Consider the following 17,446-nt stretch of genomic DNA (forward strand, 5'->3'; position numbering starts at 1 on the left):
AAAAAAAAAAAAAAAAAGGGAGAGAGAGAGAGAAAAGAAAGGAAACCCAACGAGGCTTCAGAGTGAAGGAAGTTGCTATGCCCATCTAGGCGAGAGAAAGAGTTCTGGGCAAAAGGGTGGAGAGAAGAGGGCCGCTCTGGGGTATTTGGGCAGTGACATTAACAGGATTCCACAGCAGTCTGTGGGGGCTAAAGGTGATACCCACCCATGCTTCTGTTGCTCATTATGATCCACGGGCAGATCACTTGAGGTCAGGAGTTCGAAACCAGCCTGGCCAACATGGTGAAACCCCATCTCTATTAAAAATATAAAAATTAGCCAGGTGTGGTGGCACACACCTGTAATCCCAGCTACTCAGGAAGCTGAGGCAGGAGAATTGCTTGGACTCCGGAGGCGGAGGTTGCGGTGAGCCGAGATCACACCGTTGCATTCCAACCTGGGTGAAAGAGTGAGACTCTGTCTCAAAAACAAACAAAACAAAAAACAGAAAAGATGGCTGGGCATGGTGGCTCACACCTGTAATTCCAGCACTTTCAGAGGCTGAGGTGGGGCAATCACTTGAGGTCAGGAGTTCAAGACTAGCTTGGCCAACATGGGGAAAACCCATCTCTACTAAAGACATAAAAATTAGCCAGGTGAGGTGACGCACACCTGTAATCCCAGGTATTCAGGAGGCTGAGGCACAAGAATCACTTGAACCTGGGAAGCAGAGGTTGCAGTGAGCCAAGATCGCACCACTGCACTCCAGCCTGGGCGGTAGAGTGAGACTCAAAACAAACAAGCAAACAAACAAAACACTGGAAGCTTGTGCACTGCTAGTGGGAGCGCAAAATGGTGCAGCTGCTGTGGAAGACAGTATGGCGCTTCCGCAAACAAATTAAAGCAGAATTACCATATGATTCAGCAGTTCCACTTCTGGGTATATAAGCAAAAGAATGCAAGCAGGGTGTCAAAGAGATATTTGTACACCATGTGTGTATTGGCGTTATTTACAATCGCCAAAAGGCAGAAGCATTCAAGCACCCATTGATGAATAAATGAATAAATGAATGAATGAATGAATGAACAAAATGTGGTCTCATTCATACAATGGAAGATTATTCAGCCTCAAAAAGGAAGGAAGCTGGACACGGTGGCACTCACCTGTAATCCCAGCTACTCAGGAGGCTGAGGCAGAAGGACCCCTACAGCCCAGGGATTCAAGGCTGCAATGAGCTGTAATTGTGCCACTGCACTGCAACCGGGCAACAGAGCAAGACCTCATCTCTAAGACAAAAAAAGGAAGGAAGGAAGGAAGGAAGGAGGGAGGGAGGGAGGGAGGGAGGGAAGGAAGGAAGGAAGGAAATCCTGAGACATGCTACGATATGGATGAGCCTTGAGGACATTATGCTAAATGAAATAGGTCAGTCACACACACAAAAATACTGTATAGTTCAATTTATTTATTTATTTATTTAGAGACAGAGTCTCGCTCTGTTGCCCAGGCTGGAGTGCAGCAGCATGATCTCGGCTCACTGCAACCTCAGCCTCCTGGGTTAAAGCAATTCTCCTGTCTCAGCCTCCTGAGTAGCTGGGATTACAGGCACACGCCACCAGGCCTAGTGAATTTTTGTATTTTTAGTTGAGACCGGGTTTTGCCATGTTGGCCAGGCTGGTCTCAAACTGCCGACCTCAGGTGATCCACCCACCTCGGCCTCCCCAAGTGCTGGGATTACAGGTGAGAGCCACTGCGCCCAGCCTGTATAATTCAATTTACATGAGGTATCTAGAGCAGTCACACTCATAGAGACAGAAAGTTGAATGGTGGTTGCCAGGGGCTAGGGGAGGAGGAATGGGGAGTTTTTAATGGGGACAAAGTTTCAGTGTGGCCAGATGACAAACTTCTAGAGATGGATGGTGGCGATGGTTGCACAACAATGTGAATATGTTTAACACTGCTGAACTGTACACTTAAAAGTGGTGCGGGCCAGGTGCAGTGGCTCACGTCTGTAATCCCAGCATTTTGGGAGGCCAAGTCAGGAGGATCACTTGAGGACAGTTCATGACCAGCCTGGGCAACATAGCAAGACCCCATCTCTACATATCATTTAAAAATTAGTCAGGTGCGGTGGCACATGCCTGTAGTCCCAGCTACTCAGGGGGCTGAGACGGGAGGATCATTGAGCTCAGGAATTGGCAGCTTCGGTGAGCTATGATTGTACCACTGCACTCCAGCCTGGGCAAAGAGTGAGACCTTGTCTTAAATAAATAAACAATATAAATAAATATTTATTATATTATGTATATTTCTAATGGTGCAGATGATAAACTTCCTGTTATGTGTCTTTTACTATAGTTTTAAAGAAAAGACTAGAAGACGGGGTAAAGGAGGAACCAGGGAATTTCTCCCGCTCTCTCTCCCTCTGGGTAAAGCCTCTGGCGGTGCCTCAGCCACAGCCACAGCCCCTGCTGCACAATCCCTCCCTCCGTGGTCCCAGCTCCCTGTAGTCAACCCCTGCCACGGCTCCGCCCCCACCCCATGGCCTAGATCCTTGGTTCCAGTAAATCCACCTCCCATCTGGGTCTTACCAACTGTAGGGGTGCTTGCGGCTTCCTGTGTTGATAATCTCTGACTTGCCTCATTTTACCCTTTCTGTTTCTTAACTCCCTATTCTACCGGGGTAACCAACAAGTTCACTCTGAAATACCCAGAGTGGTTTCTCTCTTCCTGACTGGGCCTTGTGTGTTACACACCTTCATGAATGGCTCTCTGGCAGAAGCCCCTCTTAGCCCAGTGGCCAGTGTGGGCAAAGGGGTCCCTGGCAGCCCTGACTGGCTGGGGAACACGGGGCGGGGGGTGGGGTGGGGGAGAGTAGCAGAAGCCTGAATGCTTGGCTACCTCTGATGCAATCTGCTCAACCAAAAACCAAGCTGCTGTCCTCACTCAAACCCGAAGAGGCAGCCAGGCCTCTCAGCTTCCCCAGGAGGTGGGAACACACGTGGCAGGCACTCCTCAGGTGCATAGGAGAAGTCAAGGAGAATCCACAAGCACCCTTCGAATAGTGTGGTTCTGTAAGTAGCTGCAGCGTTTCATTATTTATACCTGCCAGTGGTAGCTGCTTCTCCAGCCTGGGCTGGGCCCCCACACAGCCTGGTTTTGCCTTAGGCAGTCCGGAGCTCATCTCCCTCCTGCCTCCGGAACCCCCCAAGCTGTCCCCCCACCTGGGATAGCCTTTTGCCAAAGCCTGGAAAGAGAAAATAAACCTTGCTGCACTCCCCAGGGGGACCAAGGCCTGACCTGACTCCGGAGGCTTCGGACTGATAGGCAGACAGCACACAGAGCCGCCAGCATGGCAGCCCAAATGCAGAGACAGAGAGGCGAAGGTGAGGAGGGGGCCCCCTGGAGATTACCACTGCCAGCCCCCAGCCCATGTAGGAGAAGCCAGGCTCAGAGAGGGGAGGCGGTGGTCCAAAGTCACACAGGCTGTTGGACGGTTGGGGCAGGATGGCATCGGGGACTGACAGTTTTGCTTTCACTTGGCTGTGCAGTGGATCCTTCATTGTCCTCCCTCACTTCAGGGGCCCCCTACATTTGACCCAGGATCCCACCGTGGCTGCCCTGTCCTGGGGTGTCCAGCCCTGCTCCCTGGACCCTTTTCCACATGCCCAGGCTGACTTTGGTGGGCTGCATTCTCTTTTGTATCAGCCACCTTATGAGTTGCAAGCAACAGAGATGGATCTGGTTAATTAGATAGGAGAAGGGAACTAATGGGCAGAGTACTAGGGAGTCCACACACTTGCATTTGGGGAGGGCATGCCTGCCCTGAGACAACACGGTCCACGTGACCACCATCACTGGAAAGAATGCCCCTGGAAGAGCAGACCTTGGCTGAACTCTGGTCACATGCTCAGGCTGCAAGGCATGCCGGGAATGGAACACCTCGTGCTTTCAGTTACTAGAGTGGGCAGTGTCCCCACTGCCCACCGAGATGCTTAAGGAGGAGCTTTGGGAATGTGTAGGACAGGGCTTCAGATGTCAGACTGCAGAAACAGATGGTCTGTATCCTCCAAGCTTGGGATTCAAAATCCAGGCTGCCCCCATATACACTGTGTCCCACCCCCTATTCATTCTGCCCACAGCCCAGAAATTCAGGGGCATCTCCACCATCACTCTGCACGAGGGCCTTCTTGGGAAGAAGCTGGCCATCATTGATATCCTCTGAGTCCCCAGCTCAGCATCTGTGGCTGCTGAGGCGCAGCTGGCTCCGAGAAGGCTCTGATCATTCCAGGAGCAGAAGTCCCCTATGGTATTCAGTGGGGGCAGAGCTAGGAAAAGAAGTCAGTCTTAGGCCACCTGCAGTGGCTCACACCTGTAATCCCAGCAGCTTGGGAGTCCGAGGCAGGTGGAAGACTTGTGGTCAGGAGTTCGAACCAGCCTGGCCAACATGGCAAAAACCCATCTCTACTAAAACTTAGTTGAGTGTGGTGGCGGGCACCTATAATCCCAGCTACTTGGGAGGCTGAGGCAGGAGAATCACTCGAACTCGGGAGATGGAGGTTGCAGTGAGCTGAGATCACGCTGCTGCACTCCAGCCTGGGTGACAGAGCAAGACTCTCTCTCAAAAAAACAAATAAACAACAACAACAACAAAACCCTGTTGCTATTGGGGCTGAGCCCTCTAGAACCCAAAGGCCACAGATCCAAACTCAGCTGGTGTCTGAACGTTACTGGTCCCTAAAAGAAGCCCACCCCTGGCCCCTACCCTGAGAAGGAAGTCGAGCTCCTACCTTGGTTCCTAAAATAGGAACTTCTGCCTCCCCGGGAGATACTCCTGTGGGGGTGACAACCTAGCTCTCTTTCCTTTTCCATTCCTGTCACTTCCAGTGAGTGACCACTTTGATTGTGAGATTGGCAAGGGCTGGTACTACCAGGAGACCAAAGACTGCTGCACCTGTTCTCTAGGCAGAGACCTCAGGGATCAGGAAGAAAAGACAGTCCTTCTTGCCTCCCTCCTCTTCCAGCCCATGGACATGTGAGGCAGGATCCACTGGCTCTCCACTCAGCCCCAGAAACATATTGTCTTACAGTCCTGGAGGCTGGAAGTCCAAGGTCTCAGCAAGTTGGTTCCTCCTGAGGCCTCTCTCCTTGGTTTGCAGACGGCCGTCTTCTTACTGGGTCTTCACATGGTCCTCCCTCTGTACATCTATGTCCTAATCTCTTCTTCTTAGAACAGTTTATATTGGGTTAGTGCCCATGCTAATGATCTCGTTTTAACTTAAACACCTCTTTAAAGAGGTCTCCAAATATAGTCACTGGGGGCGACGGCTTCAGTGAATGAATATGGGGAGAGAGTGACACAGTTCAACCCACAACAGACTGGCTCAGTAGGTAGCTCAGTTGGCGTCAGTCCTTCAGCATAGCCTGTTCCCAGTCCATGGTCATTACTGTCTGCCCAGGTGGACCTCAGGACTCCTTCTTTTTTTTTTTTTTTTTTTGAGATGGAGTCTCGCTCTGTCGCCCAGGCTGGAGTGCAGTGGCCGGATCTCAGCTCACTGCAAGCTCCGCCTCCCGGGTTTACGCCATTCTCCTGCCTCAGCCTCCCGAGTAGCTGGGATTACAGGCGCCCGCCAACTCACCCGGCTAGTTTTTTGTATTTTTAGTAGAGACGGGGTTTCGCCGTATTAGCCAGGATGGTCTCGATCTCCTGACCTCGTGATCCACCCGTCTCGGCCTCCCAAAGTGCTGGGATTACAGGCTTGAGCCACTGCGCCCGGCCAGGACTCCTTCTTGACATCCTGGGCCAGAGTGTCTCCCTGTTTACCCAGATGGTGTGGTATGAAGTTGTGGTGACACAGATGATGTGGACCCAGGAAGGGGAGCCATCCTAGGGACAAAGCTTTGATCACAGAAAGCAAAGCAGAGATAGGAAGAAACCCTCATGACACTGGACTTACCAAATGAAATCCATGCTGGCACCCACCCTGCCTCTGGGCTGTCAGTCAGGAAATCTCCTCTAATGTTTGAGCCAGAGTGAATGCAAACAGCTGAACATATTTTGATGAATGTGGCTGTGTCTTTGCGGTTCCTATCAAATGGCATTCCCATGCACCGCCATGCTCCCTGGAGAGGTATTGGGCCAATGGTCATAGCGGAACAGCTATTCCGCCCCTTGGGTTTCTTTCTTAGAAACTTATCATATCCTGATGGACTTTCAAAACATTATCTTTTTACAAATCTATATCGAGCTTCTCTGAGTGTCCTTTGGAATTTACACGGACGTCCCAGATCAACAGCTGCTAGACCTTTATTCCCTTGCATCACCTGAATATATCTGACTGTTCTCAGCCAGTCCTTGCAATGTATACTTTTGTAAATCTTTCATTTCAGCTTCATCAAAAGGCAGGCCCACACGCTTTAGGCAAATCCTCTCATGGAAATTTTCCGGAAATCCTCACCAGACATCTCTTTCTCTCTCCAAATTTCCCACTACTGGCATCTGCTAAAATAGCTCTACAGCTTATTCATGCAGCACGCTGGCTACCATTTATTTCTCCCTCCTCCTCTCTGGGGCCCTCAATCCACCCTGCATTTCTGAATTTCTGCCCTGTGATTCTCCTCTAATATGTTCTCCTTCCATTATTCCTGTTCTTGAGAATTAGCTCTTTACTAAAGAATAGTAAATAGCAAATCATGCACACCACCTCACATGTTCAAACATATGCTCACACATACAAACATACTTACAAATGCAGACACTCAGAGCTCACATACACATATATTCATATATCCCATTCACTCATGCACTCACACAGACTCACACAAATGCACACACACATATACACAACACACACATTCAAACATATGTGTGTCCATTATGTGCACATATTCAAACATATATGTATCCATTATATGCATGAATTCAAACATACATGTACCCATTATATGCACACATCAAACATACATGTACCCATTCACACTCACAATACACTCATGCCCCTTCATACACAGGCTCACATTAGTCACTTGCACTCACAGCTACACACACACTGCCGCCTGCACACATATACTTATATGTACTCACACACATATACACTGACACACACAACTTACTCACACTCAAGCTCACACACACACCCTGCTATAGAGTTAATGTGTCCCCAAAAATGCATATGCTTAAACCTTAATCTCCAATGTGATGGTTTTGAGAGAGGGGCCCTTTGGTAGGTCAATAGGTCATGAGGGAAGAGTCCCCATGAATAGGATTAGTGCCCTTATAAACAAGGCCCCAAAGAAACTCTCACCCGTTCTGCCACATAAGAACATCGCAAGAAGGGGGCTGTCTATGAACCAGAAAGTGGGTCCTCACCAGCCAACAAATCTGCCAGTGTCTTGATCTTGGACATTCAGCCTCAGGAACTGTGAGTAATAAACTTCTATTGTTCAGAAGCCACCCAGTCTGTGGCATTCTGTTATAGCAGCCTCAATGGACTAAGACACAAACAGTTATGTATCCTTACACTCACATAGACACACACATCCTACTCACACACAGACACCCAGGCACACACACACATGCACATTTTCCCTTCCTCTCAGGGGCCTCTAGAATGCCACCAAACTCCATCAGGCTGGCTTCATATATCCCACACCTTCCCTCATGCACTCACATAGACTCACACAAATGCACACACACATATACACAATGCACACATTCAAACACGTGTACTCATTATGTGCACACATCCAAACATGCATGTATCCATTATATGCATTTCCTCCCAGAAGGTGGCGAGTTCGGCATCTCAGGAGAAGCCAGTCCCTTGGTGTCAACACTCCTTCTCCAGTCCCCAGGATCTGTGCCCGGGTAAAGAGGAAGATGCTTCATACAGCTCTCCTTTCCCTGGTGGGGACTGTCAGGCATGGGATGTTTCTTGCTTCCAGACCTGAAAAATGTACCCCCAGAATTCTGAAAAGTCCCTGAGTGGTCACTAAACCTGTCCCATTCATGGTGTGTCTGTGAAACACCAGAGGATGGGAGAACAGGCCATCCAGTGATGCTGCTGCTGATGCCCCCACCACCCCGGAAGCATGTTGGGGACATGGCGACTCCCTCTAGCCCCAACAGGTTCCGGGAGGATTTCTGTCTGCCCCCACCCACTGGCACTGGCTTGTAGAGGTTGCCTTCAGAGCTTGGGTACACCTGCATCATTCCCGGCTCCCCAGACCTGCCCACTGCACTTTAGTCATTGATCCTGGGGGCTGCTGGAAGGGTCACTTTTCCTCCCCCAGCTGGTGACTCTAACTGTGAGAATTCAGGACCAACTCCATCTTGCAACAAAATCCTGATTTACGCAGCCATTCTTGCTTCCAAGGGGTTCTAATAAGCACCTGGCCCACCATGTCTGAATGTCCAAACTTAGTTCAACCACTACCAATGGGTGGGCCTTGGGGATCCATTTCCGCCTTCTGTTGAGATACTCTTTAACAAATGAAGGCCAGCCAGATGCTCCTCTGAGCAGTGAGACTGTCCACTCAGAAATGGAGGCATTGGCCAGACATGTGGCTCATGCTTGTAACCCCAGCACTTTGGGAGGCCAAGGTGGGCAGATCACTTGAGGTCACGAGTTCGAGACCAGCCTGGCCAACATGGCAAAACCGTGTTTCTACTAAAAATACAAAAAATTAGCCAGGCATGGTGGTGGGCACCTGTATTCCCAGCTACTCAAGAGGCTGAGGTGGGATAATCACTTGAATTCAGGAGGTGGAGGTTGCAGTGAGCAGAGATTGTGCCACTGCACTCCAGCCCAGGTGACGGTGCAAGACTCCAACTCAAACAAACAAACAAAAAATACAAGAAGCCATTCTTTGCTGGGACCACACCTGAAGTCCCAAACATTACAAAGAAAAGACACGGCCCCGGTTTCCCACTCCTCATTTCTGCCTATTTGTATATTTCCTCATTTCCTTGCAGTAACATTTGGGACCATCCTACCCAGAGACACAGAGACCCTGGCTTGGTTCCTGAATTCCTAGGGTCTGATTAGCCCAGTCTCGCAGAGCTGGATGGGCTAGCAGGGTCCAGTGTGGGTGAGGACACTCTTCAGGAGAAGGATAGGGGCCCACCTCTCTGTGACATGGGACTGAGAGGAGGTGGTTTCTTACTGCCCGGAGCCCCAGTCCCAGCCCACTATTTTTGCCAGTCCCAGCTCACTATCTTTGCCGGTCCCAGCTCACTATCTTTGGGGCTCTGGGTACCAAATTAGTTGTATGTGACCAGGAAGACAAGAAATTCTTATATTAAAACTATGAATTCAAAGACAGGCATGGTGGCTCATGCCTGTAATCCTAACACTTTGGGAAGTTGAGGTGGGTGGATCACATGAGGTCTGGAGTTCGAGACTGGCCTGGCCAACATGATAAAACCCTGTCTCTACTAAAAATACAAAAAATTAGCCAGGCATGGTGGTAGTCACCTGTAGTCCCAGCTACTTGGGAGGCTGAGGTAAAATAATCACTTGAACCCAGGAGGCAAAGGTTGCAGTGAGCCAAGATTGTGCCACTGCACTCCAGCCTGGGTGACAGACTGAGACACCATCTCAAAAAAAAAAAAAAAAAAAAAAAGGATTCAGCTGGGCCTAGTGGCTCATGCTTGTAATCTTTACACTTTGGGGGGGCTGTCCTAACTACCCAGGAGGCTGAGGTGGGAGGATTACCTGACCCCAGTAAGTCAAGGCCACGGTGAGCTGTGACTGTGCCACTGCACTCCAGTATGGGTGACTGAGTGAGATTCAGTCTCACAATAAAGTAAAATAAAAATAAAAAACCATGAATTCAATTTTGAAAATTGCTACAAGATTTTAAAAATTATGTTTCATATTGAGTGTTTTTTGGTAGTTTGTAGTTTTCAAGGAATTGGTCCATTTCATCCAACTTGTTGGATTTATACGGGTAGAGTTGCTTAGTATTCCCTTACTGTCCTTTTACTATTTTTTTGTTTTGTTTTGTTTTTTGAGATGGAGTCTTGCTCTGTCACCCAGGCTAGAGTGCAATGGCACAATCTTAGCTCACTGCAACCTCTGTCTCCCTTGTTCAAGCGATTCTACTGCCTTGGCCTCTAGAGTACCTGGGATTACAGGTGCCTGCCACCACGCCTGGCTAATTTGTTTTTTCTTTTGAGACAGAATCTTGCTCTGTCACCCAGTCTGGAGTGCAGTGACCCGATCTCAGCTCACTGCAACCTCCACCTCCTGGATTCAAGCGATTCTCCTGCCTCAGCCTTCTTAGTAGCTGGGACTACAGGCGCCCACGACCATGCCCAGCTAATTTTTTGTATTTTTAGTAGAGACAGGGTTTCGCTGTGTTAGCCAGGATTGTCTTGATCTCCTGACCTCGTGATCCACCCCCCTTGGCCTCCCGAAGTGCTTGGAATACAGGCATGAGCCACCATGCCTGGCCTAATTTTTGTATTTGTAGTAGAGATGGGGGTATCACCACGTTGCCCTGGTCTTGAACCCCTGACCTCAGGTGATCCACCTGCCTCCGCCTCCCAAAGTGCCAGGATTACAGGCATGAGCCACTACACCTGGCCTTGTTTTGTTTTGTTTTATGGTTGTGAGATGGAGTTTTGCTCTTGTCACCCCAGGCTGAAGTGCCCTGGCACGATCTCAGCTCACTGCAACCTCCCCCTCCCAAGTTCAAGTGATTCTATTACCTGAGCCTCCTGAGTAGCTGGGATTACAGGCATGAGCCACCAAGAATATGGAACACAACACAAATTTGAGTGTCATCTTTGTGCAGGGGCCATGCTAACCTTCTCTATATCTTTCCAATTTTAGCATATGTGCTACCGAAGCGAGCACAAGTTTTGTATTTCTTGTAGAGACAGGGTCTTGCCATGTCACCCAGGTTGGTGGCAAACTCCTGAATTGAAATGATTTGACCACCTCGGCCTCCCAGAGTGCTGGGATTACAGGCTTGAGCCACAACACCAAGCCTCAAATGGAAATTTTAAAACAAAAATATAATAACAAAAATTTAAAACTCACTAGATGGACTCAATTAACAATATGAAGGTGAAGAAGAGTCAGTAGACAAACGTGGATTGATAGAAAGAACTCAAACTGGCCAGTCACGGTGGCTCACACCTGCAATCCCAGCACTTTGGGAGGCCGAGTTGGGTAGATCATTTGAGGTCACAAGTTCAAGATCAGCCTGGCCAACATGGCAAAGCCCCATCTCTACTAAAAATACAAAATTAGCTGGGCATGGTGGCATATGCCTGTGATCCCAGCCACTCGGGAGGCTGAGGTGGGAGAATTGCTTCAACCCGGGAGGCAGAGGTTGCAGTGAGCTGAGATTGCGCCATTGCACTCCAGCCTGGGCAACAAGAGCAAAACTCCATCTCACACACATACACAAAGTATCAAAACTGAGGCCAGGCATGGTGGCTCACATCTGTAATCCCAGCACTTTGGGAAGCCGAGGTGGGTGGATCACCTGAGGTCATGAGTTTGAGACCAGCCTGACCAACATGGCGAAAACCCATGTCTACTGAAAATACAAAAATTAGCTAGGCTTGGTGTTAAGTGCTTGTAATTCCAGCTACTTGGGAGGCTGAGGCAAGAGAATCGATTGCACCTGGGAGGCAGAGGTTGCAGTGAGCCGGGATCGTGCCACTGCGTTACAGCTGAAATGACAGAACAAGACTACGTCTCAGGAAAAAAAAAAAAAAAAAAAAAAATTCAATGGTATTACTTGGTGTGTTTCTGTTTCTTTCACGGAAATTTATCCAAAGAAAGAGAAAGGATATTTCAGTTTTCTCTGAAAAGCTGATTTTGAAGCCCTAGATCTTATACATAATTTCCTCATGATTCTCTAGAGTTGTAAAAACAGAAGCACAATGTTAATGTTAAAAGGTTTTTTCCTAGGGCTATTTTTGGACTGGACAGAAATAGCAGAATAGTTTGTGTTTTGTGTGGACTTCAGAGTGCACTGAAGGCTATAAAATAACCAATCTTGTTAGACATCTGTATCCAAAGTCATAGGACTCCAACCATAATATAACCCTCGTATATTACTAAAGACTACCCTACTGTTATGTTTTTGCCTTTTTTTTTTTTTTTTTTTTTTTTTTGAGATGGAGTTTTGCTCTTGTTGCCCAGGCTGGAGTGCAGTAGAATGATCTTGTCTCACTGCAACCTCCACCTTCCAATTGCAAGTGATTTTCCTGCCTCAGCCTTCTGAGTAGCTGGGATTATAGGCACGTGCCACCATGCCCAGCTAATTTTTGTATTTTTAGTAGAGACAAGGTTTCACTATGTTGGTCAGGCTGGTCTTGAAGTCCTGACCTCAGGTGATCCACCTGCCTTGGCCTCCCAAAGTGTTGGGATTACAGGCGTGAGCCACCGCATCTGGCCATATTTTGCTTTTATGATGTATTCATTAGAATTAGACTTTGTTTGATGCTGCTTCAGGATATGAGTAATTATTAAAAGAAAATGTGACTTTTTAACAAAGCAGTCCGGGAATACATTGTAGAGAAAATAGATGACTGCTTAAAATATGGCTATTGTTAAAATGTTGTCTATATTAAGGAACCTTCGTGAGATCCCCGACATCATTATGAACACAACCTTTTGTGATTATGTTACACGATTTTCCTTTCATCTTTTTTCAATTTGTCTAAGTGCTTGGCCATAAGACACAACTGACCACACTTAACCACTCTTGAAGACATTTTTAAATCTCTAAATGAATACTAAGTCCAACATATCTATCTCGTTTTTACCACAAGCATTTTGAAAAGTCAGAGTAGGCCAGGTGCGGTGGCTCATACCTGTAATCTCAGCACTTTGGGGGGCCGAGGCAGGTGGATCAGCTGAGGTCGGGAGTTCGAGACCAGCCTGGACAACATGGTGAAACCCTGACTCTATGAAAAATACAAAAATTAGCTGGGCATGGTGGCAGGTGCCTATAATCCCAGTTACTCGGGAGGCTGAGGCAGGAGAATCACCTGAACAATCCAGGAGGCAGAGTTTGCAGTGAGCTGAGATCTCACCATTGCACTCCAGCCTGGGTGACAGAGCAAGACTCTGTCTCTAAATAAAAATTTAAAAGAAAAAAAGGAGAAGAAAAATCTGATTAATGGGGCAAATCTATATGTGTTCTTAGAAAAAATGCTTTTCAGGGCTGGGCATGGTGGCTCTCACCCGTAATCCCAACACTTTGGGAGGCTGAGGTGGGTGGATCACCTGAAGTCAGGAGTTCAAGATCAGACTGACCAACGTGGAGAAACCCCATCTCTACTAAAAATACAAAATTAGCTGGGCATGGTGGCGCATGCCTATAATCCCAGCTACTAGGGAGGGCTGAGGCAAGAGAATCGCTTGAACCCAGGAGGCAGATGTTGCAGTGAACTGAGATCACACCATTGTACTCCAGCCTGGGCAAAAAGAGTGAAACTCTGTCTCAAAAGAAAAAGAAAAAATGCTTTTCAAATTTTTGCATTTCTGACAACTGGATGTCCCAACTTGCCAAGCAGTCCTGTGTCCCCCCACTCAGGAACTGACTCAGCCCAAGAGGACAGTTTTAATTCCTATGATTTCATCTCCTGCACCCAACCAATCAGCAGGCCCCATCCCCAGCCCCTTGCCCACAACACTATCTTGGAAAAATTCCTAATCTCCAAGCCGTTAGCCAGATTGATCTGAGTAATAACTCCATCTCCCATGTGGCATAGCTGGCTTCCCAACAATGAAACTCTTTAATGCCATGGTCTTCAGTGGATTTTGTTTGTGTGGGGGTCAGGAAGAACCCCTTGGGCCATTACAAATATGGGGACATTGTAGAGGACCATTTTAGGGACCCCATCCTATTGAGTGCCAGGAATACAGAAAAAAATCATGATTCCATTTACATGTTTTAGAAGTGCGAGAAACTCCAAATATGATATGGCCAAGTTGTGCAACAGAATTCAGAATTTATTCAATATTACAGTGTTTATATCACAGAGAACATCTTTGTCATTTACATAGGCAATTTTCCCTGGGGCTCACATGCTGTTGAACACTGTAATGTTTATTTTGGAGAGAATCAGTGGAAATGGGGGAGGCATCGTCAACATTCCAATGCAGCATCAGCGAATTCACATGCAACAAAGATTCTATCAATGCAGAAATGTACAAGAGCTTTTGGGAAAGTACAGCTCATTCAACATCAGAGAATTTACAATGGAAGAAAATCGTATGTGTGTAATGGATGTAAAAATGCTTTGAGATGGTGCCCAGAGCTAATCAGACATCTGGGATTTTGTAGCAGACAGGGACCTTGTGAGCATAATGTATGAGGAAGAACCTTCCATCAGAGTTCCATACTTAGATGATATCAGCTAATTCGGGTGGGACTTAAAATGGTCATACGTAATGAAGATGGAAAACTCGGGGAAGCGTAGGGAATACGGAATGTGAGAGCATCCACACTGGAGAGAAGTCTTAGCAGTACAATGAGTGTGGAAATTCACTTGGGGACAAGCTTAGCTTTCTCATCATTGGAGAATTCACACAAAGAAACGAAGGAGCTTCGACGGATCATGGCAGAACTTTCAGGCACTAATCAGACTAATTCATCTCAGAGAAAAACCTTGATGATGAAAAAGGGGAAAAGGTCTTCCAGTTTTTTTCCTGACTGGATTTCAAAGAATACTCAGTGACATATAGGGAAACTTGCTGGAGAAATTCAGGGTTTACTAAGATTCACATTAAAGCATTAATCCCACTAAAGTAGGGGTTTAAACTTTTTTGTTTCTTTAACCCCAATCAAAGCTTTCATTTCTTACGTCTCTGTTGAGGGAATGAAGAAACAGGCAAGAATCAATGGTGCACTGGCTTTGCCTTTCAAAACACCACACAACATGTGGCGTGGAGAAGGACGGCATTGAGAGGTGCTGGGTTTGGTGCCAGAATCTGGCAGCTGCAAATTCTAGTGTCATCACAACATACTCATGGGTGGACCCCATACAGCTGATGAACTTCCAGGGCTGCATCTCTACAAATGCTGAAGATGATTTGGAGATGGGAAAATGCAGCGGGGGTGCTTTTCCTCCAGGTCTGAGTAAAATGAAATAATGTGTATTTCTAAGATACATTAGGAGAATGTCAGTTTCTCTTTGTTTTATATTTTCAAAACTAGAGATTTAAAGAGGACGGGCTAGAGCTCTTGCGTTCAGCTTCTTAATCCATAAGGGAAGAATCAGGCATATTCACACACACACACACACACACACACACACACACACGTTGTTTGGCAAAAGTCAGACCAGAAGAAAGCTTTCTTTAGTCTTCATCAACTGATTGCTTTTCTCCTACCAACCTCGTTCCTTGGCCTTGAACCAGCATTCTAAGTCTTCCAATACATCCTTGTCTCTCCCTACAGTAAGTCTCCCATTGAGTTCTGTTTTTGTTTTTTGAGAAGGATTCTCACTCAGTAGCCAGGTTGGAGTGCAGTGGCACAATCTCGGCTCACTACAACTTCTGCCTCCCAGGTTCAAGCAATTCTCCTGCCTCAGCCTCCCAAGTAGCTGGGACTACAGGCACATACCAACACACCAGGCTAATTTTTTTATTTTTAGTAGAGACAGGGTTTCAGTATGTTGGCCAGCCTGGTCTCGAACTCCTGACCTTGTGATCTACTTGCCTCAGCCTCCCAAAGTGCTGGGATTACAGGCATGAGCCATCATACCTGGCCCACTAAGTTCTTAATAGAAATGAGTTAGGTTTTGTAGATTTTTGGCTCCCAGCTTTGCTTAGAGAAGCCAGAAAGAGGTGCAGTGTCTCATGCCTATAATCCCAACACTTTGGGAGGCCAAGGCGGGTGGATTACGAGGTCAGGAGTTCAAGACAAGCCTGACCAACAGGGTGAAACCCCATCTCTACTAAAAATACAAAAATTAGCCGGGTGTGGTGGCACATGTCTGTAATCCCACCTACTCGGGAGGCTGAAGCAGGAGAATTGCTTGAACCTGGGATACGCAGGTTGCAGTGAGCCGAGATTGCACCACTGCACTCCAACCTGGGAGACAGTGAAACTCCATCACAAGGAAAAGAAAAAAAAAAGAGAGAAACTAGAAAGAAAATGTAGGAAAAAAGAGGAGAGGTAGGGGAAATGAAGAATGAACAAAGTTGCACAAGGGGTTGGGGGGGCGGTGGCTATGCACACAGAGAACGGCAACTGAGGACACCTTATTCCTGAGAATCTAAGGTGGCACTAAGGTTGATGGCTGGAGAGTAACTGAAAGGCCTAGTTCTCACTAGGCCAGTTTAGTTCCGGATGCCATCAACTTTTTCCAGTTAGTTCCCTTGCTCATGCTTGAAATCTCAGGCATTAAAGCCCCACTGAATTGCCACAATTCATCATTGAGTCCTGTTTTAGAAGATGTCTAAGGTCGGGCAAGGTAGCTCATGCCTGTAATCCCAGCACTTTGGGAGGCCAAGGTGGGGGGGATCATAAGGTCAGGAGATCGAGACCAACCTGGCCAACATGGGGAAACCCCGTCTCTACTAAGAATACAAAAAAAAAAAAAAAAAAATTAGCTGGGCGTGGTGGCACTTGACTGTAATCTCAGCTACTCAGGACACAGAAGGATTGCCTGAACCAGGGAGTCAGAGGTTGTAGTGAGCCAAGATTGCACCACTGCACTCCAGTCCGGCAACAGAACAAGACTCAGTCTCAAAATAAAAAAAGACGTCTGGAACTTTCGTGAATATCTCTTTCTTTCCTTGTCTATGTCCCCTAGGCCTTAGGGTTAGGACTCAGAGCTGGGATTCCTCTGTAGGCTAAGACCAATCCTGATTCTTATTCCTTCCATATGAGCAATAATTTGATTTCTAATGTTTAAACTTAGGTTGATTTTCCATTGGGAGTTATAGCAACAGTCACGGGGTTCTGAGAAGGGGTGAGGGATGCTTTAGGCTGCAGGTGGCAGAAATCTGCCTAGAAAATAAAAACACGTGACTTACAGATCAGTAAGACTGGAAGTGGGGGTTCCGGGATAGGTATAGTGGCTCAACACTGTCATGGAGGACATAGGCTCTGCCATCCTCAGTATGTGGACTTTTCCCCTTGGTCTTGTTGCCTCATGGTCTCAAGATGGTCCCAGCCATCTCCCTCTATGTTTTTGTTTTGTTTTGTTTTGCTGTTGAGATGGAGTCCCACTCTATCGCCCAGGCTGGAGTGCAGTGGCATGATCTCGGCTCATTGTAACCTCTGCCGCCCAGGTTCAAGTGATTCTCCTGCCACAGCCTCCCAAGTAGCTGGGATTACAGGCGCCTGCCACTGTGCCCAGCTAATTTTTGTATTTTTATTTTTTTGGAGACAGAGTCTCACTCTGTCGCCCAGGCTGGAGTGCAGTGGCATGATCCCGGCTCACTGTAACCTCCACCTCCCAGGTTCAAGCAATTCTCCTGCCTCCTC

General features: G+C 47.5%; 1 long non-coding RNA gene, 1 other non-coding gene and 1 pseudogene across 12 annotated transcripts in view; 1 reads left to right on the forward strand and 2 right to left on the reverse strand.

Annotated features, from left to right (window-relative positions):
- The window catches only part of LOC140709630 (uncharacterized), a 65,858-nt gene that overhangs the window by 43,827 nt on the left and 4,585 nt on the right, over positions 1-17,446 (forward strand). The window lies entirely within an intron of this gene.
- Positions 1-17,446, reverse strand: part of LOC103247677 (septin-14-like) — a 92,058-nt pseudogene continuing 74,612 nt past the window's right edge.
- LOC119620666 (U6 spliceosomal RNA) lies at positions 10,733-10,839 on the reverse strand. The gene has a single exon (XR_005237209.1). It is a non-coding gene; the product is annotated as a U6 spliceosomal RNA (small nuclear RNA).

The sequence above is a fragment of the Chlorocebus sabaeus genome, chromosome 21 (assembly GCF_047675955.1).
Source record: "Chlorocebus sabaeus isolate Y175 chromosome 21, mChlSab1.0.hap1, whole genome shotgun sequence".
NCBI lineage: Eukaryota > Metazoa > Chordata > Mammalia > Primates > Cercopithecidae > Chlorocebus > Chlorocebus sabaeus.